The following is a 24,749-nucleotide window of genomic DNA, read 5'->3' on the forward strand; positions in this document are numbered from 1 at the left end:
CTGGATCTGCTATCGCACTGTCCCTTTTCTTTTTCCAGACCCCCTTCTTTTATCCACACGTTCTCCTTTTAAAATAACCACTTTATTGAGATATCATGGACCCATCATAACCTTTACCCTTTCAAATGAACAAGTCAGCGGTTTTTAGAATATTCACAAAGTGGTGAAGTCATCACGACTTTCTAATTCCGGAGCATCTTCATCAGGCCCCAAAGGAATCCTGTACCCAGGAAGAGCTTGATGGTGTCCAGGTCCTTCCTGCCCTCGGTCTGGGCCCCGGGGGGCTCGGGCCCTTCGCTGCCACCCACGGGCCATGGCGCGCGCGGGACCGGCGGCGACTTGCAGCTGCAGCGGCGGACGCAACCGCACCCCCAGGCCCGGCCCGCGCCCCCGCCCCGGTGGCCGCCACAAAGGCAGCTCCGCAGCGCCCCCAGCGGCCGCGCCCGGGCGTGCGGGGAAACTGAGGCAGCACCGCCGGATCCCGACTGTGGAGGCGCTTTCCTGGAGGAGGCGAGCTCGGCATTGGAGGAGCGAAGTCATCAGTGATCATATGAGCGACTAGAAGGAACGCAGGTTCCCACTAATAACAACAGGAAAAACACCCAGAGTTTTTTAACCCAGAGTTAAGTGTCTCTGGCACGTGTGAGCGTGTCACTCGTGCACAGCAATGACAGCTGCCTCAGGAACAGGCGCTAGCCGGTAAAGGGACCCGAACTCTGGGCCTTGGTGTTATCAACATCGTGCTCTAACCAGTCGAGCTAACTGGCCAGACCCTGTTCTAGGTTTAATATAGGATCAGTAATCATGTCACAGCGAGCCAAGAGGACGTGTCGGTAATGCCGATGCTATCTGTATTTAAAATGTACACACACACACACACACACACAAACACACACACACACACACACACACACACACAAATAAATAAATAAATAAAATGTTGACACTGTTTATCATGGATTCGGGGGGCATTAATTCTGATTGTAAAAAAATATTGCTTTAGAATATTAGTTATCTTAATGACTGATGTTTTTCGGTGCCCCGTTAAATTTTGTTCCCCAGATGCGTTCACCCCGTCCCCAACCAGTTCTCAGAGCAACCTTAGGAGTAAGTACTGTTCCTACACCCATTTTACAGATGGGGGAATTGAGGCCCAGAGAGGTCAAGTCACTCACACAGGGTCACACAGCAAGAATGATGGAAACTAGGGCTGGCCAGGTAGCTCAATTGGTTCGAGCTGGTGCTATTGGATCGAACCACGGTCCAGGGTTCGATCCCCGTTAAAAAAAAGTTGTGAAATCTAAACCCAGGGAGGCTGACTCAGAAGCCCACACACCTCCCACAATCCTATACTGTCTTCCCCACGCTTCAGGCAGCTGAGCCCCAGTTCCCCTATTTGCCAGGTGGGACTAAAGAGAGAACAGGGTCAAGTCCCTGTTGTGCATGCAATGAGCTAAAATGTGAGTGTCGCGTGGTGCCCAGGACATCCTTTGCACTCAATCAGTGGCTGTGATCATTGTTGTGACCAGCACCCCTAGACACGGCAGAGCGCCATGGAGAGGGGTCAGCAGTCCCCCCTCAACATTTTGAACCCTGGCCCTGCCCAGGCCCTGGAGCTTGGGCTCAGCTGAGGCTGGAGACAGGCTCCGTCTCCGTGGAGACTTGAGCAGGAAGCTCAGAGCGCCCTGGGCCTCGGCTGTGCAGGGTGAGTCGGTGACAGAATCAAAAGGAAAACCCACCAACTCTCCCAGGAGCCAGAGAGGCACTTTCCCCAGCCACTTCCTCCTCTTTCTTCCTCCCAAAACAAGTTATGGGGAAGGGATGCGGAGGAACCCAATGTATCTGGGATCTGGCCTCCAGGAACTTAAATCCAGCATTCACCTCCCAAAAGGCACTTGTCCCTGGAATCTACTCCCTGACACAGCTGGCATACCTCAGCCACATCAGGGGATGGGTCGGGGCACAGAAACATGAGGCTGTGCACCTGGAAGCCTCCAGAGCCTGCTAAGCCAAATCTCTGATTGATTATCAGCTGGAGGAAGTTGGGTCACAACTGGTGTACCTGCAGGAGGCCCAGGACAGGGGCTGTTCATGAAGAAATAAACAGGGTGGGAGCAGGGCCTATGGGGCTGTCGGGGGCTGGAGGCTTCTGGCAAGTCACTGGCTCTCTGGCTTCTGCGTCTTTAGAGACCTGCCCCAGGACCTTTGCACTTGCTGGGTCTGCATCTCCTGGGTTTCTCATGAGAATGGATGGATCTAGACCACAATCTCTCAGCCTCAGCACTGTGGGCATTTGGAGCTGGGTCACTCTCTGTGGTGGGGTGTCCTGGGCACTGCAGGTGCTGACCAGTGTCCCTGGCCCTCAGCTACTCCACCCAAGGAGCACTCCCCAGTTGTGACAACAACAAATGTCCCCAGACATTGCCAAATGTCACCTGGGGAGCAAATCACCCCTGGTTGAGACTCACTGTCCTACAATGCCTTTCCCCCAGGTATCCACACCCTCCCTGCTTGCCCATCTCAAGGACACCTGTCCCCGTGCTGGTCACCTCTACCTGGTTATCCTGCCATTTTTCTTTATACTCCCAGCTTCACCTCCAGGACTTGCCTGAGGCATCGCCTCCTCCAGGAAGTCCTCCTTGATGTGCCAGCCTGGGCCAAGTAACTCCTTGTGGCTCCTACAGTGCCTATGTGTCTACCCACCCTGACCTCCATGACCTGTAGCCTCGGCTTTGCCCAGGAGGGCGGCCAGGGCAGGGGCTGGCACTGGTTCACTCCCCACGGCATCTGCCTGCCCAGCCCAGGGACAGCACCCAGCACCTGCTCCACAAATACCTGCGGGCAGTACACGAACGTCACAGTTACAGTGACTGGCAAGCCTTTGTGTTTTTCCTTCCTTTAAATTTTTTTTTTCTTCTTTGGAATTTTCTCTTCTTTCCATCATTCACAAAATGATCGTGAATCATTTTGAAATCAAGAAAGTCTAAAACTTCAAAACAGGAAAGGAAACGGCCGATTTAGCAGTCACGACCATCAGATGGAGGATTCGCACACCGAAGCCAATACGGGCTGGGTTTATTCTTTTCAGTTCTGTGCCCAAGAGAACCAAGAGCTTCTGAAAGCAGCTAGGCTCCCTGGCTGCCGGGCCTCAAACACATGCCAGCAGGTGCCACGCTGTCCCTGCCTCGCGGGGCATCCCAGACCCCCGTGCAGGCTGGTAAATGGTGGCAACGATAGACCATTTGCCATTTGTTGGGCACTGTCAGGTGCACGGCGGGGATGACCGTTATCCCCATTTCTCAGAGGGGCACATCGAGGCACCCGGAAGTTCCCAGGATGAAGCCTATGTTTTTCCTTTTCCAGAGCTCAGGATCTTTTCCCAAGCTTGCGTGTTTGTCGTCCCTGTTTTCTCACTGGCTGCCATGTGGATCCCTCTCCAGACAGTTACCAACTGGGCTGTTTCCTTCCTACAGGACAGTGGGAGATTTTCTTGCTCCAGTGGGCTATGATGGAGTCTTAATATATAATGTAGTCTAGTCATAGGACTGACATCTATCACTTTTGCCAATTTTTCAATTTAAATATGTATTTAAAAAATTTTTAAATGCATGGATCTTCCCTCCCCCCAGTATCCTGCTGGCTGGAAGCAAATCTTAGCTTCTGCTGAACTTAAAGGGAAGAGTGACCATGGTGGGGGGGGTGACTCATTGGGGTCACCTAAGGATGTGTCTGCCTCTAGCACTTGCCATGTGCCAGGCATTCTATAGGAATAAACTCACTTAATCCTCACAATAATCCTAGGAGGTAGGCACTCCTTATAGCCCATTTTACAGATGAGGAAACTGAGGTCCAGAGAGGTGGTGGAGCTGGGACTTGAACACCCAGGTGGGCCGGCTCCAGAGCACAAATTCCACATCTCCCTCCCTACTCGCTGCCCCTACAGTCAGTCATAGGTCCACAAAAGCATATCACAGGGTGAACGCTCTGGCACACGTTGTCACCAAATGGTAACATTCTTGTGGTCTCGCTACAGCCCCGAGCACAATGCAGAGCCCCCCTCCCCCCCCCAAAGCACCCAAAGGCAACAGACAGCCTTGAGTCCCCCCCTGGGCTGGGTGTCTTTCAAGCACTGGCCGAGGACCTCGAAGGCTCAAACACGGGCTGTAACTGGCACACTGGGAAGTGTGATCAGGAGCGAGTGTCCTGCCGAGTGCACGGGTCCCACATCATCGCATCTTCACGGTAACCAGGCCGGGGTTGTTCTGATCCCCATTTTCCAGGAGAGGAAACTGAGCTCAGCGAGGAGGAGAAGCGACTTGCCCACCATTTCCAGCTTGGGACTCAAGAAGGAGGGCCGGGCTCCTCCTGTCCAGCTGGTTCCTCTGCTGTCCTCTCCCCAGTCCAGAAGGCAGGATGGTTCAGTGGTCACATGCTCTGACAACCTGCTGTGTGACCTCGGGCAAGTCTCTTCCTCTCTGGGCCCTGATTTCCCCGGTGGCCCAAAGCTAGGCTCCTTTCATCCACCCCACTTAGCACGTGGCTAAGGGCATACATAGCCCATGGGTTCATCAGACCCATTTGAATCCTTCATGCCAGGCCTCTGCTTTCTCATCTGTGAAATGGGCACCATAAGAGCACCTACCCAAGGTGGGCACAACACCCCTTCTTTCACTTGCCCCTCTTGGACAATCGGCTGCCCTCATGATGTCCCTCCCCTCCTGCCCCCTGTCTGTCCCCAACATCATCCAGCTCCACTGGCCTGGGCCAGTGCTAAAGGGGAAAATAATGACTGTCACTGTCAAACGGACAACAGGTACCTAAAGATGTGAACCTAGATGTCAAATGCTGAGTTCATTTGCTCAGCAAATTCTGCCTGCATGCTTCCTCCTTTCCCTCTCCCAAAGCCAGGCCCCTTGAGGAGCACATCTGGGAGCCTGAGCATGTGTTAGGAGACAGACTGTATGCAGGGGGCTGGAAGGCTGCAGGGAGTGTGCATCTGATGAGGTAAATCAGGAGCCGCCTGGAGTTCTCTACAGGAAGAATTCAAAGTAGGGGCTTGGTTACCCTGGTACCCTAGGAGCCGCATGGAGTTAGCATCAGCAGGAAGTCACTGCTACCACCCCTAGCCTGGAGTTTCAGGGGTGGGGGATTCAGCCAGCCTGGGTATTCACATCCTGCCTCCACCAACTCTCTGGGCCTCAGTTTCCATTGGTAACTCTCAAAATTAGGGTTGAAATGTCAAAAGAAGCCAAGATTGTATGTCCACTGCAATATGACCAAAGATCCATTTAGTTCTCTAGTAGTGGCCAAAGTTTTTCCACTGTGAAAGAGAAAAAAAAAAAAAAAAAAAACAGAGAGTAGGTTGAGGATAGCAAACTTTTTCTGTAAAGATCTGGATGGTGAAATTTTTAGGTTTTGCAGCCACCTGGGCTTGGTTACAGCTGCTCAGCTCTGCCAGTGCAGTGGGAGAGCCCTTGTGGATGAGACATGAATGAATAGGCATGGCCATGTGCCAATGAAACTTTATTTACAATAACAGGCAGTGGGCTGGACTCAGCCTGGGGGTCAGAGTTTGCTAACCCCTGGTTGAACACATTTCCCCCATGCTCCTATGGCTTGGGACAGTGGAAGGCTGGCAACAAGCTATGTGTCCCTCAGCAGGGGACTGAGTGACTAACTCCTGGTATGCCCTGAGGATAGAGTATCATACAACTGTGAAAAGGGGAATGTGGCCTTGTAGATCCCAGACTTGAGGCTAAGTGAAAAAAGTGTAGAAGCAAGACAGGGACAGCAGGATGCTATCTGCATAAAACACTGAAGGCGAACACACAATACTGAAGAGTCTACAGAAAAATGTTTTTTATTTTATTTTATTTTATTTTATTTTACTTTTTTTTTTTTTTTTTTTTTTTGGTCTTTTTCGTGACCGGCACTCAGCCAGTGAATGCACCGGCCATTCCTATACAGGATCAAAGAGTGAGGACACGTACCAATGGATGAGGCCTCTGGGGAGAAACCATGATGGTTTCAAGGGACATTTGCTTATGTTTCATCAATTAAGAAACAAAAAGTCCCCAGGAAGAGACCAAAGCCACTGAATCTAGTCTCTCTGGGTTCCTGAGAGAGGGTGCGATGTCGTTGCCAGAGGACGTCTTTGTCCACATCGCCTGCTGCAGTCCAAAGTTGATGGAGACTCAAGGTGATGCCCGAGGGCCCCGAGGGAGCTACAGCTTGAGCCCTCAGGTGTCCCTAGCACCAGCTGCATGATCTCGTTTCATCTTGATAACTGCCCTCCAGCAGCTGGCGACCTTTCCAGATTCAATGAAGTTCAGGCCACGTCCCTCCTCTCTTTACCCGCTGTCCCCCTGTGTCCCCAGCACATTGAGAATGAAATGCAAATGCTTCAGCAAAGCCCAAGGGGCCCCCTCCTACTGCCCCCTTGCTTTCTCTGCTCTGGCCACACGGCTGCTCCTCCCACACACCAGGCACAGTCCTGCCTCAGGGCCTTTGCATGGGTGGTTCTTGCTGCCTGAATCACTCTCCCCAGATTTCCACATGACTTAATCCCTGGCATTCTGATTTCACTCAAAGGCTCCTCCTCAGGGAGCCTTCACCGTCTACCCAAAGCCCTTCTTCCACCTACCCTGTAAAATTCTGTCCCTGGTGTTGGTCACAATCTCAAAGTGGTCCTCTCCATCTGATGACTTCGTACCCATCTTCCCCAGTGGACTGCACACCTCACGGTGGCTGAGGTGTCTCTCATACACGCTGTATCCCAAGCCCACCACAGTACCTGGCACGTGGCAGATTTCCAGATATGGGTTGAGATCATAGTTGAATAGAACTAATCTACAGTGACAGAATCAGTGGTCGCCTGGGGGCCAGGTGGGGCTGGAGGAACCCTTCAAGGCGGATGTATGTATTCACCCTTGACTGTGGTGATGGTTTCACGGGTGTGTACAAGTACAGACATGGAAACTTGTCACTCAGAGACACTGTGCACTTTAGACATGTGCCTTTTACTTTGCATGACAGTGATGCCTGGAGAGTGATGTTCACAAAGAAACATACTTAAAACTTTTTATGTAGAGTCGAATGAATTCTACCATACCTTTAGATTTTCTATTAGCTTGTCAGTGTGGTATCTGTGTCATTCCTAGCCCTTAAGTTGCACTTGGACAAACACTAATGGCTAAACAGTACAATTCATCTCTAAGATATTCACCTGGCTCTTTGAAGTAGACCTAAATGGACCCCGTGATGTGTTTCCTTGATCTGGATTCTAATGATTATCCTGCTTTCAGTCTTTGTGAGTGTTGCGATTGCTAAGTGTGGATTCTCTGGAGTCATCAACGGTTCTGCTTTTTTTCATGTTATTACCACACTTACCCACTTTGCTATCCCCACACCAACCCTCCTAATTTTTCGTGCCCCAAATCAAATTATTACAGTTTCTAGAAAATTGAATCTACATATTGTCAGTTGAAGATCCCATTCGAATTATTTACTTTAATATAAACTAGTGGTAGGAAGTAGACTTGAGGGATCAGGGGTATGGCATAGCTAATCAACTTATATAAATGCCAACACCAAAAAATCAACTTCTCCGAATGCTTTGGGTAGCTATATGAATCAAAAACAATTCATTTAAAATGTAATTTTGCATGTGATTAATCTATCCAGTCTGATTGCCTGTGGTACATTTTTATTATTATAAATTGAATGCAGAATAAAGATAATTCAAATAATCTTATTGGCTAAAGCACAGGGCATTAATTCAGTTTATAATAGCAATAATGACCTCAGCCCAGGACATTTCCAGGCAATTAATGACTGGTTGGAGTTAATGGCCCAAGTTTCAGCCAAGGACCATCAACTCCTCCTAGCTGGTCATTAATCCTCAGAAAATGTCCAGTGCTCAGAGCACAGTCAGTCAGATCCATTCAGAGTTTGACACCATCCCAACTTCAGTTTGTGGATTTACTCTTTTCCCTCAAAGTCCATTTCACTTGTAAACAGGGTAAAAATGATTGATACTGTTTTTGAATAATAAACTAATTAATTCATGGAACATAAGAACAACTGTCACATAGGCATTAACATTAAATAATATCATAATATTAAAAATATAGTACAGACCAAAAGTACAGGACATACATTTTCCAGCTCTACAACTTCCTCAGAATTGGGCTGGCTAAGGAAAGCTTGGGTTGTGAGCGCCCATTTCATGTTCTTAGTTTATCTCTCCCAGAGAAAAAATCAGACTTAACCTGTAATATGGACATTTCTGCTTTCCCCCTAACACCCTGTCCTGCTTGACTTTGAATTTTTTTCCAGGGTGAGTAAGAAGCACAGCAGAGAGAAACATGACTTAATATGCAAGCCCAAGCAATATCATATGACAATATCATTAGTCATTTCAAGCTCCTCTAGAGTACTTCACATGTTTTTTTTTTTCTCCATCACACTGGAGGCATATGAAATGGATGACCTGGATCACCAGCAAGGCACACACAGGGTCTTTGTGAGCCATTTGAGCAGAGATTTGGCCCCCATTTCTACAGGAGGCCACCAGGATGTGGCACTCACCGGGAGCCAGAGAGCACAGGAAAAGCAACGCAATGTCTTTTGCCTCCTACCAGTTCCCCCATCTCTTTTTTTTTTTCTTTTCTGATTCCTTTGTTGTTTTAATCCATCATGGGAAAGGCCAAGTCATGAAATGCCAGTGTGCAAAGGAGCCTGCACAATCAGGTCGCTGGCCTGGAAGGCATGAACTCAGAACACCTGTGGCTGTTAATGAAAGAGAAACTGCCTTTCATTCAGGGATCACACTTTTCCAAAATCCTGTCCTACATGAACTTGTTGCCTTCTATTCATTATCTATTTGAAAAGGCAAACCTTTAAAAAATATGTACACATTCAACTGGGCAATTTACTATCATTGTTGCAGAACTTAATGTCCACAATAGGCCTCATGCAGGCTATGCAAAGTCATTGTAAAAGGAAACAGAATGCCCCTCAGTAGCTGAACTAATGCCTCCCAGAGGAGATTTCTCACTGGGGAATGGGAAATTTGCTACAAAAAATAAAGTCTGATAATCAAAGATGATTGATGATAAGTATAGCCAAAATAATGTTAATAATGACAAATAACAATTCACTCTTATAAAGTAAAGGAAAAAAATTGCATTTCCATGTTTTCTTACTTACTGGGAAGATGAGTAGCTATCATTAAAACCATTATTGCTGCTGTCAAAATGCAGACATGGAATAAATCAAAAACTGTCACAAAGAACACTTATGTATTGATGGTTTAATGTATGATGGAGCCAGAAAGAAAAAAAAAATGTTCAGAATATAGGATGCTGCTCACCCAGAGGCTACATGCAGGTACAGAACAAGAGGTATTAAGGATTGTTAAGCAGGAAGGGAAATGTTAAAAGATGATCTGTCAAGTTTTACTAAGGTAGATTCGATGTGCTGAAATAGTACATATTTTAATTTAATCAAGATCATGCAGATCAATACTAAATTTGGAGGCAAATTAATAAGATCTATAAAATAAAAATAAAATTTTAATTTGAGTAAAAAGCAGTAATTTTTATATCAATTTACCAAAAGCAGCTGATAATCAATGTTAAGAGTCCTGACTTAATTTCTGGAAGCAGACAACTTGGAAGGATATATATTCTGCAGATAGAGATGTAACTGATAATGGGTTTAGGAACAAATTTTCTATGCTGGAGCTCAGAAGATTCAGGAATGCTGAACACTATTTAGCAGAGCTAGGAAATTAATTCACATCTATCTTAACCCAAAGCCTGTGTGCTCTCTGGCTCACTATGGCTTACATGCTAAAATCTCTCCCTGTGAATCCATAAAATGTGCTATTTCACCTACAGGGATTTCACAAACCATTTAAGTATGCAAACAGGAAAAAAATTAGTTCATAGTTTCTTCATTACTGTTATGGACTGCATGTTTGTGTCCTACCCAAATTCAGATGTTGAAACCCTAACCCCCAATAGGATGGTGCTGTGGTTTGAACGTTTCTCCAAACCTCACTGAAGCTTGATCCCCACTGAAACAGTGTTAAGAGGGTGGGAAATCAGACTACGGTTTTTGAAAGGTGGGACCTCTGGGAGGTGATTGGATCATGAAGACTTTGTTCTCATGAATGGATTAATCCATTCATGGAAACAGGTTCATGGTTTAATGGGTTATCAGAGCGTGACTGGTGGCTTAACAAGGAGAGCAAGTGAGCATGTGGAAATGTGCTCTTGCTCACCCTGTGCCAGGTGATTGTCTGTATCACCATGGAGCTCTGTAAAGATTTCCCATCAAGAAGAAGGCCCTCACCAGAAGTACTTCCTGGACCTTGGACTTCCCAGCCTCCCAAACTGCAGGAAATAAATTTCATTTCTTTATAAATCACCCAGTTTCAGGTATTCTGTTATCAGCAAAGAAAAGTGGACTAATACAGATGGTACTAGAAGGTGAGGCCTTTGGGAGGTAATTAGGACATATGGGTGAAGCCCCTATGATGGGACTAGTGTCACAGGAAGAGGAGGAAAGCTTGCCCACTTGGTTTCTACCATATGATGCCACATATTGGTGGTCTGCAACCTGGAAGAGGGCCCTCATCAGAACCTGACCATGCTGGCACCCTGAGGTTGGACTTCTAGCCACCAAAACTGAGTAATAAATTTCTGTTTATAAGCCACCCAGTCTATGGTACTTTTGTTATAGCAGCCCGACTAAGATACTACCCATCTATCTAACTTGTTTCGCATAAAACAAGAAGGCATAGTACATGCCCTCAATAAGCTCTGATTTACATCTAATCAGAGATTAGAATTTGGAAAATCTTTTTATTTACAGAAGGCTTCAGCCTCAGTCAGAAGATGGAAAAGAAGTGATGTCAATATCCATAGTGTAAAGCTGTTTTAAAACACCCCCTAAAGAACATTTAAACTTTAGTAATCAAGGTCAAGAATTATTTTTGCAAATAGCATAAAGTTGTAGAACTGTTACTCAAACTAGGTATGTAAGAAGAAAACTCATATGGTTAAGCATTATTTCCAATTTAGTCTAGAAGGAAAAAAAAATGCACTTAAAGTATGCTGTCATCCCTTGGTATCCACAGGGGACTGGTTTCACGACCTCCCAAGGACACCAAAATCCACTAGTGCTCAAGTCCCTAATATAAAATGGCATAGTATTTGCATATAACCTACACACATTCTCTCACATACTTTAAATCATCTCTAGATTACTTATAATACCTAATACAATGTAAATGCTATGTAAATAGTTGTTATACTGTATTGTTATAAAATGACAAGGAACAATGACAAGGGGGAAAGTCTGTACATGTTCAATACAGATGCAATCATATATATACATATATGTGTGTGTGTGTGTGTGTGTGTGTATAGACACACACATACATACAGCTTTCTCGTTACCAAGTTGATGGTCTCTGTCCTCTTACCTCCTTGGATTAAAAAGTCTCTAAGATGTGTTTATCTTGTGAACTACTACATTTAATTTCCATTTAAATTATACAGTGAGCATTAATTGACTGTCTTCTCACAGTCTACCGGGAATATGTTTTTGTAGTTATATCTACAGATGCTTATGAGCATGTACAGTGCAGTTGTTTTACATTTAGAGAGCAGAGTCAGGAAACTTATGAATTGCAAAGTCACCTGTCAAAGGAGTAGCTCTTTTATTCTTTTTTAAAATATGTATTGTAAGAATTTATGATGGAAACTGCCTCAGTCTATCCCTAAAGTATGGAACTGACTGACAGACAATGCTCTTTCTAAGGTGAGTCCTTTTTTAAGATGTGATCCACTCTCTTTATAGATGTAAGAACAAGAAACCAACCCTGAGACATAGGTAGGTAATTCTCAGTTTTAAAATAGGCTTTATTCCCAAAATCTAAAAAGCAGTTGTTCCAACCAAGTGCTTTTCCCCTACTAGCAATTGTAAGCATAGCAATCATGTTGCTGAAATACCTCACAAAGTTCACCCAACAATTAATAGAGTTGAAATGTGACCAAAGATCTATGTCCTGAGACCAGATCCAACCATGCAGAGAGGAAGGGGGAAGGATGACAAAATAAAGCTTTTCCCTTTTATAGCTAATGGCAGGGATTACCTCAAAAGGGTTTTGAAATAGGCAAATTGTGTCGGGAGTTATCTCACTTCATTTTTTATTCTCTTCCCTTGGTGCATGGCACCTCTCTCCACCGGTGACCCTAATCCCAGGGCCCTGATAGTCTTTATCTCCCCTATTGCATCCCCCTTCTCCCCCAGACTTACTTCCAGAAGCCATTTACTTCATTTTCCTGAAATCACATCTCAGAGTTATTTTGTACAGCGGTTCGCGGGTTGGAGTTACGAAAAAAACATTTAAGTTGATTTAAACTCTGTACCTCGTTTTCCACTGGCGTGAAATGGTAATAGACCTTTGCGTAAATCACATGATGGTAGTGAGGAATAAAATTTTAAGTATAGACTGTATGAAGACATAGTGTCAACTAAATTGCAAGCCAAATCCTAAGTATTATTTTGTTGGACAAATTTATACAAATGTATGAAGGAGTCATGGTCTGTTAACACTTTGAGAATTTTATACATTTTAGCAAGTGGGTGATAACTGATTCTAACTAATATCTAACTGGTAAAATTTCAGATAGTGTTAAAAACATAGGTGAAAAAGAGTAATTTGGAAGAAAGATGCTCTGTACAAGGGGATGGATCATCCAGACAGAAGCTCCACAGTCTGCCAACGCCAGGGTCCCAGAGGGTCACCCGACTTTCTCAGGTTTTTTTCTCCCCATATTTCTCTTCTCCAAAATTACTAGTTTGTAATATATGCACATAACACATATATAGAGGGTATATATAATTTTGTAAATAAGTAATCTTGAAGGAGTTACACACAAGTAGTTTTATGGCAAGGACAAAGGAGCCTTCATATGTTTCTGGGGAGTTCCTGTCACTGTTTTCTGGGAAGAAGGGGACAAGATGTGAAGGAGTGGCCATTCGTTAGTAAAGTCATCTGTAAATGGTAAGGAGTGATCAATGGTATTATTATCCAAGTGGCCACTGGGATGTCTCCAGTGTGATGGTTCAAAAAATTATTTCCAGAAAATGATTCAAGTCATTCCAGAAAATGATTCAATCATTGAGTCAAGTCAATGATTCGAGTCTATAATTTCTCCTATGTGGGTAAAGGCCAGCCATTTTTCGTCTTAAATAGATAGCCCATAATCTAAGTGTGCTTCTTAAAATGCATGAGTGATGTTCAACCACAGAACTTGCTCTGGAACATGTTTTAGACTGATAAAATAGGACAGGGTATATAAAATGGTATATGGCCAGAGACAGATTTTCACTGGACTGAGAATGGGCTGGGTCACTTTTAGTTTATTGTGTGTTCTTGCCACTCTTCACAGTTAGATAATGGTAAGGATAATTTGATACTCTGCTTTAGGATGAAAATATTTCTCCTTACAACATCTTACACTGAAAAGTATTTTCTTAACTCGGTAGGGCACTTAGGTAAAGACTTAAGGCATAATATTACAGGTCTTTAACCCACAATGGCCTTTGCTCTAACCCCAGCCACTGACTGTGATGTCTGAAATTTCCTCAAGGCAGGTAAGTCATCATGGGGCCAAGAAAGCATTAAGAGCACTAAATGCTACCTGATCAGGAAAGCTAATGATGGGCTGAGAGTGGAAATCCCAGACAACTGAAAGGCAGCATGTTGTCTGTATCAAATTCTTATCACTGTATAATAACCATTCCAAATTTAGTGCCTTAAAACAAGAATCATTTATTTGTTTATGTTTTTGCAATTTGGACAGACTAGGTCAGAAGGGCTTGTCTCTGTGTGGTTTCAGCTGGGGTCACTCAAGAGGCTACATTCAGTAGAAGCTCAGCTGAGAGTGCTGGAACATCCAAGCTGGCATGCTCCTGTCTGATGCCTCAGCTGGGATGGCTGGAATATATAGGGGCCCAGTGGACATCTCTCTCTTCCTCTCTCAATCTCTCTCCATATAGTCTTTGCAGCAGGGTAACTAGATCTCGTTATGAGTTCCAAGAAAGTGAAAGCAGAAGTTTTAGGTCTCTTAAGGCTTAGGCCCAGCACTGTTACAGCTTCACTTCTCTGACATTGCCATTGGTCAAAACAACTCACAACACAGCCTCAATTCAAGGGGAGGGTAAATAGACTGTACCTCTTGGTGGAAGGAGCAGATATAGATAGGTAGATAGATAGATAGATAGATAGACAGACAGACAGACAGATAGATAGATAGATAGATAGATAGATGAATGAATGAATGAATGAATGAACGAATGAACGAACGAACAAACAAACAAATAAACAAACAAACAAATAAATAAACAAATAAACATATATATATATATATGGCCATCTTTAGTCCACACTAATGTCCCTGCATGTAAAGTTCGGCAGTCACTCCAAACCAGATAGAGAGTAGTTCAGAAGGGGAACTGATTATGATCTAAAGATAATTGTTGCTGTTCTTGCTGTTGCTGTTGTTTTGTTTTCAGTTTCACAGATTTCTGACCTGGTTCACTCATCCACTCTGAGTTCACTCTGGCCCTACACTTAAGTCTGACCATTTGCAACCTCTTCAGTGCCCATTTTCAGAGCAAAAATCTATAAAACGGCAGTGGAAAGCTACAGCTCACAGTGGCTGCTTTTGTAAATAAAGTTTTTTGGAAAACATCTCTATCCAGTCATTTGCGTATTGTTTATGGTTATTTGGGGGCTATAATAGCAAAGTTGAGCAGTTGTGACGAAGACCTTATGGACCACAAAGCCAAAGATATTTACTTTAAAAACTTGTTAAGTTTGCTAGGTCTACTGTCACAGAGCACCGCAGAGCAGGTGGCCTAAAGAACAGAAATTTATTGTCCCAGTTCCGGAGTCTAGAAGTCTGAGATCAGGGTGTTGGCAGGGTTGACGCCTTCCGAGGGCTGCTAGGGAAGGATCTGTCCCTGGACTCTGTCCTTGGCTTAGAGTTGGACATCCTCTCTGTGTCTTCATGTAATCTTCCCTCTGTGCCTGTCTGCATCCAAATTTCCTCTTCTTATAATACGGACACCAGTCATATTGCATTAGGAACCACCAGAATGTTCTCAGTTTTAATTTGATTTCTTCTGCAAAGGCCCTATCTTTAAATAAGGTCATATTCTAAGGTCCTGTGAGTTAGGAATTCAACACAGGAATTTGCAAGGGCTGCGGGCACAATTCAACCCATAACAATGGCCCTTTAGAAATAGAAATAGTATGGTGACACCTGGAATAGAGAAAAGAAGGCAAATCCAGCTGTTATAAGCCCTGGATTCTAGTTTCAATTCCCCTTTTACTAACTGGGTCACTACAGACAACTCACCAAAACTCTTTGATACTGTTTACATCAATATATGGGGTTCAATGGTACTTGGACTGCACAGCACACAGAGTGATAGTAAGATCAATTTGGGATGCTGTGCAAGAAAGCAGCGTGAAGAATAAAAGGTGTTGCAAGTGAGTTCTATGTATATGACGTATTGGGATAATTTGCTGACATTCAACTCTGGGGCTTTGTCCATTTGAACTTGACCTTGGATCTCATTCAGTAGGAAATATATTAGAAGCTTCCTCCTGGTTGGAGAAAAAAAATGATCTCTGTGGTCAAATTTGTTCAATGCTTCTGAATCATGCTGCTCAATACTGACCTGCAGTTTTCATAATTTCTGAGAGCTTCTTTCAGGAGCTTTTGACTCACAATTTCTTCTTGTGTGTCCCACCTGCCTACCTGGTTTACCCCTTGCCTAGCATCCCTCTGGCACAGCTAGTCTCAGACTCCTGCCTTGTATCTGAAAGAGTTTCTAGAACCAAACTGCCTCCAAAGCCTGACCCATCCTGGATCTGTACTTCCATCTCTGTGTTCTGCCTCCTGTACCTCAAAAAAAGCACCTAGAAAACTTGGACTTTTCCCTCTGATAGTAAGTTGCGTAAGTCAGATCATTTAGAGCTTATAAGACATGTTGTTAAATAAGGGAGGCATCTTAGTCTGTCCAAGCTGCTATAACAAAATACCATAAAGTGGGTAGCTTATAAACAGCAGAAATTTATTTCTCCCAGTTCTGAAAGCTGGGAAGTTCAAGATCAAGGCACTAGAAGATTTGGTGTCTGGCAGGGACGCACTTTCTCATAGAAGTCACCTTCTTACTGGGTCACTCAAGAGGTGAAGGATCTCTCTTGTGCTTATTTTATAAGGGCACTAACCCCAATCATGAGGGTTTTGCCCTTATGACCAAACCACTTCTCAAAGGCTCCATTTCCTAACCATCACCTGGGGGTTAGAATTTTAATGTATGAATTTTGGAGGAATACAAATATTTAAACCACAGCAGGAGGAAAGATAATTACATTTATTTCATACAATGAACATTATTTTCTGTTTGCCCATTTTCTGTGTGTGTGTGTGTGTGTATGGTCAATTTCCTCTTAGCCTCTTAGTTTGTGTTTTTCAACTTAAAGATCATTTTTTAAAAGTTTAGGAAAAATGTGTGCATTTTATGGAATGCAGAAAAATTGGTTCTAAATTAAATTAAATATTAGTCTAAAGTGGTAAACGCAACTAAACAAAAAGTCTCCCCAACAGAACAATGAAATCATCTGACCTCAGCAAAACTAAACATTAGGTTTTGGCGGCTATGAGTTCAAGTACATAGTTCCACTCAGTAGAGCCAAGATAGCACTCATTTTGGAATTTGCTTTTAACGAAGAGAAATGGGTGCTGTTAATCTTACCTTGACAAATTATGAAATGCTATCCAATTTTTCCCATGTTGATATGCTACCTTGCCTTTTTTTTCCTATTTGCTGGGCTTGAACTTTCCAAATGTTCGAGTCAGACAGCACAGCAAAGTCACTTTACTGAAATGGGTATGTGTCACTGTCACTCTGGAAAAAGAGATGGCAGTGCTATATGCCATAACCAAAAGTCACTCAACCATAGTATTCGATCACTCTGCCAGGTATTTGCCAGAGATTGCATGCTGAAGGGTCCTAAAATCCTCAGCAAATATAATCATAACATTGCTCATTACTCCTAAGCTATCTCTATTTGCTGTGACATTTTAGCAACAAAGCCATACATACTCAATGTTATTAGTGATACGAGTGATTCAGGTATGGCTCTCCTCAACTAAACTTCATATCAATTGAGAGAAAATAATCAAGTAAAAAAAAAATCCAGTTTCTTTGACTCTGGGTTAATTCTAACCAATTCATTAAGCTTTAACTTGATGCTGTATCTATGTTTTGTTGAATTGTAATTTATGGAAAAGATTTAGTCAAAGATAGGGGTGAAATTAAAAAGTGTAAAATGAGCTGAGGTCTCTACTCTGTCATTTTAAAAACAGAGGCGATCTCCCATTATCCAATAGAATAGAATTAATAAAAGTTATATATAATGTCATAATAGATTTTATTTTGTTAGAACAACATTATTACATCTGATTGTAAATCACATGAATACTTTCTAGCAACCAAAAGAAAAAAAATCGCACTGTTGATAATTGTGTAGTTTCCCATATACCAAAATGTATGAGGGGTGTATGCTACTTGTATCATTAAATTCTTATTATATTATAATGTAGTAATCTAATTTCTCTAAGTGCCTCATTATTTTTTCATTTTAACTGCCAAATGCACATATATTTTATGCTGTTAGTGAATTAAATGGAAATATGCTAAACAGATTGATATTCTGGATTCACTCTGTGATTTAAATGTACTGATTATAGTGTAAATTAAGACAAGGAAAAATATGCTATTTCCTGTAGGCCACACCCTGTGGTTTCTAATAATAATATCCATGGTTTATAATATCTGTATTGTGACTAGAAGCATATTACATGCAAACAACTGGTGTGATAAGTAATATGATTTTATTTTATTTTATTTTATTTTATTTATTTTTTTTTTTTTGTCGTTTTTTCGTGACCGGCACTCAGCCAGTGAGTGCACCGGTCAGTCCTATATAGGATCCGAACCCGCGGCGGGAGCGTCGCGGCGCTGCCAGCGCAGCACTCTACCAAGTGCGCCACAGGCTCGGCCCAAGTAATATGATTTTAAATGAGTGTAGTTGCTTATTTGAATCAGAATTTCTGAGATGCCAGCTACATTTAAGCTCTTAAAACATCTGTGGGTAAATTGCATTGTTAAGTGCCCAGCACAACCTAATGAGAATATAGTCACTTAGTAACTTACCTACCATCCCCAGTGATGACAACTCTTGGACGAAGTTAGATATGATTAGCATAGAGGGATAGAACAAAACAGAACGGTTTTTCACTTATCTATGACTGAGTCACAAATCATACCAAAACTTAGTCACTAAAATAAATAAATAAATAAATAAATAACCACTTATTTGGCTCAGAATTGTGAGTGTTGGTAATTTTGGTTGTGCTCAGTTGAGCTGTTCATCTGGTCATGGCAGGACACGTTCATGAGTTGTGGTCAGCTGTAAGTTAGGCTGGTAGCTATGCTGATCTTGGCTGGGCTCTCTCCATGTCTGGACCCCAGCTGGGACAACTGAGCTTGTGTGGCCCTGGTGATTGGTCTCTCATCACCCTGCAGACTAGCTTGGGCTTATTCACATGGCCTCCTAAGAAATCAATCAAAAGCACTTAGGGCCTCGTGAAGCCTGGGCATGGAGTTGCCCATACTACCTATCACTTCCACTAAAGTCTATCAGCTGAGCCAGCCCTGGTTTAGGAGTGGAGAGATTTAGGAGAGAGACTCTGCCCTGTGATGGGAGGAGCTGTGAGGTCTCAGGCCTAGATATAGGTAAGGGTAGAAAATTGCACCCATTTTTGTAAACAATCTCCCACACGTGGTGACTTATTAAAAGTGATATTTTGGATAAACATATTGAAAGAGTTCATCAGCGCTATTGTTAGTAGGACTAGTTAAAGGGCCACAAATACTGCCAGAGACTGGGGAAAGCCCAAATCTTGCCCTATGAATCATCTATAGCCCTTTCTGTCCCCTGCCATGGGGTTTCAAAGAATGATTACACAAAAAGCCTGTAGCTAAATGAAATTCATTTATTATTTTATTGATAACTGCTGCCAGGCCCTGATAATCTGTGGCAGGCTGGGTAGAGGAAGGACATTGGTAAGAACTATTTAGTATAGCCCTCTAACATTTCATCAAGTCCCCATGGACAAAGACCTATGGAAAAGAGACTGACTATATGTCTTTAATATGAAAACCTTTACTCACTAGGAAAACATAATTCAGTGAATATTCTGGACTTCTGACCATTACGATTAGCAATTGTTCCTCTTTTAGGATATTGATAGCTAGGAAGGAGGTGGTCAGGAATGGGCCTGACATGCCTCTGTCACTTCAAACCCCAAACTCTATGCAAAAAGTGAAGACAAAAACAATAATAACAAAGATAGCTTGAAGCTGGGTCTCCTGCCAAAATCTCAGCCAGACTGATGCAGGTGCTTTGTGCATATCACCAGCTCTGTCTATCCCTCCTCACAAAGCAATAACTCAGTAAGCTTGTGGTTTTACCCTTTGGGACAAGCTGACAGATAAAAATATGCTTATAACTTTGTAATAACTTTTCCAGCTGCAATATTGACCTGGTGGCTATTCCTGTAGTTTCTACCTCTTTCATAATTCAATATGTATAAAAATATTTTTCGAGTATTTAATCCAAGTTCATAATTTAATCCTAGGACAGTAAAGAAAAATAACCAGAATCCCCAGACTAGAACTGCTAATCCCAGCTCTATCAGTAGATAGCTGTGTGATCTTAAACATCACTAAAGTAAAAATACCTTCCTCTACTTATTTCTTCTTATCAGCATTTACGTATGCCTGAGTCTTTTGCAGTTTACACACACAGAAACACACACACACACACACACACACACACACACATCAAAATTAAAGCCTCCTCCAATGCCATTTTTAGTTTCTGTCCAGTGATCACTCTCGCCCACCTCTGCCTTTAGTCAAATCTCTACTGTAATTCCCTCCATCTCCTCATGTCCCCCTCCTGTGTGAGCCCGCTCCAGTGTGGCTTTAGCCCCGGCAGTCCCACCAAACTTCTACTAAGTCCGTGAGTGCCTACCGTCTTACTCAACCCAGCGGAAGTTTTCAATACTCATCTTTTGTTTGGTCCATATTTTTTTTTTTAACTTATCTTTTCTGACTGCTTGGAAATATCTGGTACAGCTGATGATTTTGTTCTTTCTTGGAATACTCTCCAATTTTAGTGTCCTTCTTTTTCTGGGCTCATCTCACTCCACTTAATCAGAGTTCTCACCCTACAATTGAGAGACCCTCCCAAGGAACAACGAGACCACGGCTCCGGATGCAATTAGCAAGAGGTTTTATTGAACATACGGGTACCCGGGCGGCTCAGTCTCTCGGTAGACTGGCGCGCCGAGTAGAGTTTTTGAGCTTGTTTTATAGCAAAAAGCGCGGGTACAGAAGCGAGAAGCAAGGTAATTGGTCGGTTTAAACAAGGCCAGGGAAAAGCGCGGGTACAGAAGCGAGAAGCAAGGTAATTGGTCGGTTTAAACAAGGCCAGGGAAAAAGCGCGGGTCATGTGGGAGTTCTTGAAACAGCTGAAGGGCGCCCTGGAAACTGCTTGTTGAATTTTTTTTTTTTTTACTAGGGTATTTTTCTGTGCCTTGCGGAATGGCGTTACTGCGGCTAGCTTGGAAAACACTTCTTTCATTCCCCCATTTCTCTTGTGGGAAGCTCTAATCTTAGAGCGAATTTAGAGGTTGTCTTCGTTGTCTAGGGTCTGATATTTTTGTCTAAGGACTAGAATTTTTACTGCACTTACCCTGTCATTGATGAACTGGACTAACCTATTGATGATGCAGGGCCCGAGGGTGAACAACAGAAGGAGGAGCAATAGGGGCCCGGCGATGGTTGATAGGAGGGTAGTGAACCAAGGGGAGTTATTGAACCACCCTTCATACCAGTTTTGGTTTTTCTGGCGCTCCAACTGTCTTTTATCTAGTCTCTCTTTGAGTTTTCTCATGGAGTCTCGCACCACACCTGAGTGGTCTACATAAAAACAGCACTCTTCTCTTAGGGCCGCGCAGAGGCCTCCTTCTCTTAGGAACAGTAGGTCAAGGCCTCTTCTATTTTGGAGTACTACCTCCGATAGGGAAGTCAGCGAGTCCTCCAGCTTGCTGATTGAGTCCTGGAGGACCCGGAGGTCAGTATCCATGGCGGTCTGGAGGCTGGCTAGGCCTTGTTGGAGGTCTATGGGCCCTTTAACTAGGGCGGATGCGCCAGTACCTATACCTGCTGCGACCCCCAACCCCAGAAGAACAGCTAGGGTAAGTGAGACAGGCTCTCTTTTAACCCTGGGGTGAGGATCGTCATAGGCCTGCAACAAAGTTTCTTCAGAATGGTAATAGATGCGAGGGACCAGCTGGATCAGGATACAGAAATCTTTAGACTGATTAAAAACTGAGGTGGAGAGGCAGGGGGTGAGGCCGGTGCTGCAGGCCCACCAGCTATGGTTGGTGGGGAGCAGGTACTGATGTTCCGTGGAGGAGTTGATGGGTAGGGTCTGGTTGCAAAGATGCTGATGGGTAGAGGGCACCTTTCCTATGCACGACCCGTGTCCTGAGACCTCAGTGAGGGTAAGCTTTCCTTGGCTCTCCCAGCGGCACTGGGTATAGTTGGAGGTATAAGTGAAGGCCCCTCCTAAGGAGGCAACTCCTTCATAATAAGGGGGACCCAAGGCCAAACAGAGCCAGCAAGACTTCGTGGCGTCTGGGTCGGTGGCATTTAAGGCTAGGAAGGCCCCCCTCACAAGGCCAAAGAGTCTGTCGCCCGTGGTGGGAGACAGGGTGTTCAGGACAACACTTCCCTCCAGTACCGTGGGGACTTGGCTAGGAGCCGCCGAGGGTTGAGAGATGGGCGGCGCTTCCCTCGTTGGGGAAGGGGGGTTTTTGTTAGGGGGTCCTTGTTTCGCAAGGACGGAGTTGGGGCCCACTGTCTCAGCTGGCTTGCTGGTGATCTCTAACCGAATGGTCAACTGTACGCCCGGATATCTAGACACATAGAATCCCAATCCCCAGGTTTTTCCTATTATCCACTCTTTGGATTGCCGTCCTTGTTCTGTGAAATTTATTTTAAGAGGGTTACACCAGCCGGTTTTTTCACAGGTTGCCAGTAGGGCACCCCATGATCGCCCTGTGTTATTCCATTTTACAGTTATGAGGTCCCAGGAGGACGTAGGTTGCCAATAAACAGTCCCCGTGGTTTCACAACCCCATTCTTTACAATACAGGGATTCTAACCCTCCACACCTTCTAGCTTCTGAAAGGGACCGGCCATCCCGGGGACACACGTAGAAGGTGGAACTTGCCATTCTGGTCCTAGCCTTAGGGTAGCTGCATCCTATGGCTCCCCAGGTGATCTGTCTATAAGCATTTTCATAGTTTGAGTCAGGGGGTCTGACTCTCTTAGAGGTTGATACATCGGTTCCTGGGATATCCCAGGACTCAAGACCGGCCGCCAGGGCACATACATCAGGTGTAAGAATGGGCCACCAAGTCCAAGGGGGCTGGACTTTCTCTGTCTTCCAGACAACGTTCCCAGTTTGGGACAGTACCTGCCAGGTGAGGGTCACAGGCTGGTGAGGGTTTTCACTCCAACCCGTTCTGCCGCCGCCGAAAACGCAGCTTAAGAGGATGATCAGTCTTTTCCAGCTCCCAAGACTCATCTGGTGCCGAGGGTGGTGCAGGCTTGAGGTGAGAAGCATGGACCCAGGCAGCGATACCGTCGACTTTTACTGCGGTCGGGGTGGTCAGCAACACCAGGTACGGGCCTTTCCACCGAGGCTCAAGGCTGCTGGGTCGGTGGCGTCTGATAAGCACTCGGTCTCCGGCCTGGAACGGGTGGGGGATTGTCACGGTACCGGGCTTGTACACCTCCTTGATCTGGTCCCAGATCTGGGTCCTCACAACTTCTAAAGCCTTTAAATGAGTAAATAAGACAGGGAGAAAATTATCATCGGGACCCAATGTCCCTCCAGACTCGAGTATGGGGGGTGGTCCCCCATAGAGAATTTCATAAGGAGTTAGACCAAACTGGCCAGGGGTATTCCTGGCTCTGAGCAGCGCTAAGGGAAGGAGGGCCACCCAGTCTTTTCCACCGGTCTCTAAGGCTAATTTGGTTAAGGTCTCTTTGATTGTCCTGTTCATTCTTTCTACCTGACCTGAGCTCTGGGGTCTATACGCACAGTGTAACTTCCAATTTATCCCCAGTTGAGTGGCCAGTCCCTGACTTATCTGAGCAACAAAGGCTGGGCCATTGTCTGACCCGAGTACCTTAGGGATCCCGAAGCGGGGTAGAATTTCCTCTAATATCTTTTTGCAGACGGTCAGGGCCGTTTCAGTTTTGGTAGGAAAAGCTTCTACCCATCCGGAAAAAGTGTCTATGAATACCAGCAGATACCTGTTTCCATACCGGCCAGGCTTTACCTCTGTGAAGTCTACCTCCCAGTATACGCCGGGTCGATCTCCTCGTTGTCTCTTTCCGATCTCTCGGTAGGTTGGGACCGCATTAGTCATGACACAAGCCTGACACCGACTGGTGACCTCGCGAACTACAGACTGGAGGTTCGGGATGAGGAGGCTGGTGCGGTTTACTAATTGGAGAAGCTTTTCTGGTCCCAAGTGTGTCAACTGATGCAACCGCTGAATAAATTCTTTCCCCCGGTCAGGGGTGAGCTCTCTTGGCTCGGCCTTAACCTGGGCGGGTTCGATTAGCTCTTGAGGTTTTGTAGTTTCTGCCAGCACTCTGGTCGACAGGGCGGCTTGTTTTGCAGCCTCGTCGGCCCTCCGGTTCCCGGTGGCCACAGGGTCATTTCCCCTCTGGTGGCCGGGGCAGTGGATAATGGCGACCCGCTTAGGGAGGTGAATGGCCTCTAGCAGGGCCAAAATTTCTTTCTTGTTTTTAATGTCTTTTCCCGCAGAAGTGAGCAACCCCCTCTGTTTATATATTGCCCCATGAATGTGAGCAGTGGCAAAAGCATACCTGCTGTCGGTGTAGATGTTGATGTTTTTTCCTTCGGCCAGGCGTAATGCCTGCGTCAAAGCCACTAGTTCGGCCTTCTGGGCTGACGTACCTTCTGGCAGGCTGCTTGCCCACACCGTCCGCTTGCCATCTACGATGGCGGCCCCTGCTCTCTGCTTACCCTCCGCGATGAAACTGCTACCGTCCGTATACCAGGCTGGCACCCCGGGCAATGGCTGGTCTTTCAGGTCTCGTCGAGTTCCAGTTTCTTCGGCGAGGATCTCTGAGCACCTGTGTACTGGGGTAGCTTCCGATTCGACTGGTAGGAGGGTAGCTGGGTTCAGGATGGCAGGGGGTGCAAACGATATCCTTTCATTTAGCAGCAGGCTCTGATAATGAGTCATCCTGGCATTGGTCATCCACCGGTCGGGGGGCTGCCGCACAATGCTTTCGAGGCTATGGGGAGCAATCACAGTCACATTCTGTCCCAAGGTTAACTTATCAGCGTCCTTGAGAAGGAGTGCCACGGCTGCAACCGCTTTCAGGCAGGTTGGCCACCCGCTAGCCACCGGATCCAATTTTTTTGATAGGTAAGCTACTGGCCGCCGCCAGGGTCCTAAAGTCTGAGTAAG

This window comes from Cynocephalus volans, chromosome 16 (assembly GCF_027409185.1).
Source record: "Cynocephalus volans isolate mCynVol1 chromosome 16, mCynVol1.pri, whole genome shotgun sequence".
Lineage (NCBI taxonomy): Eukaryota > Metazoa > Chordata > Mammalia > Dermoptera > Cynocephalidae > Cynocephalus > Cynocephalus volans.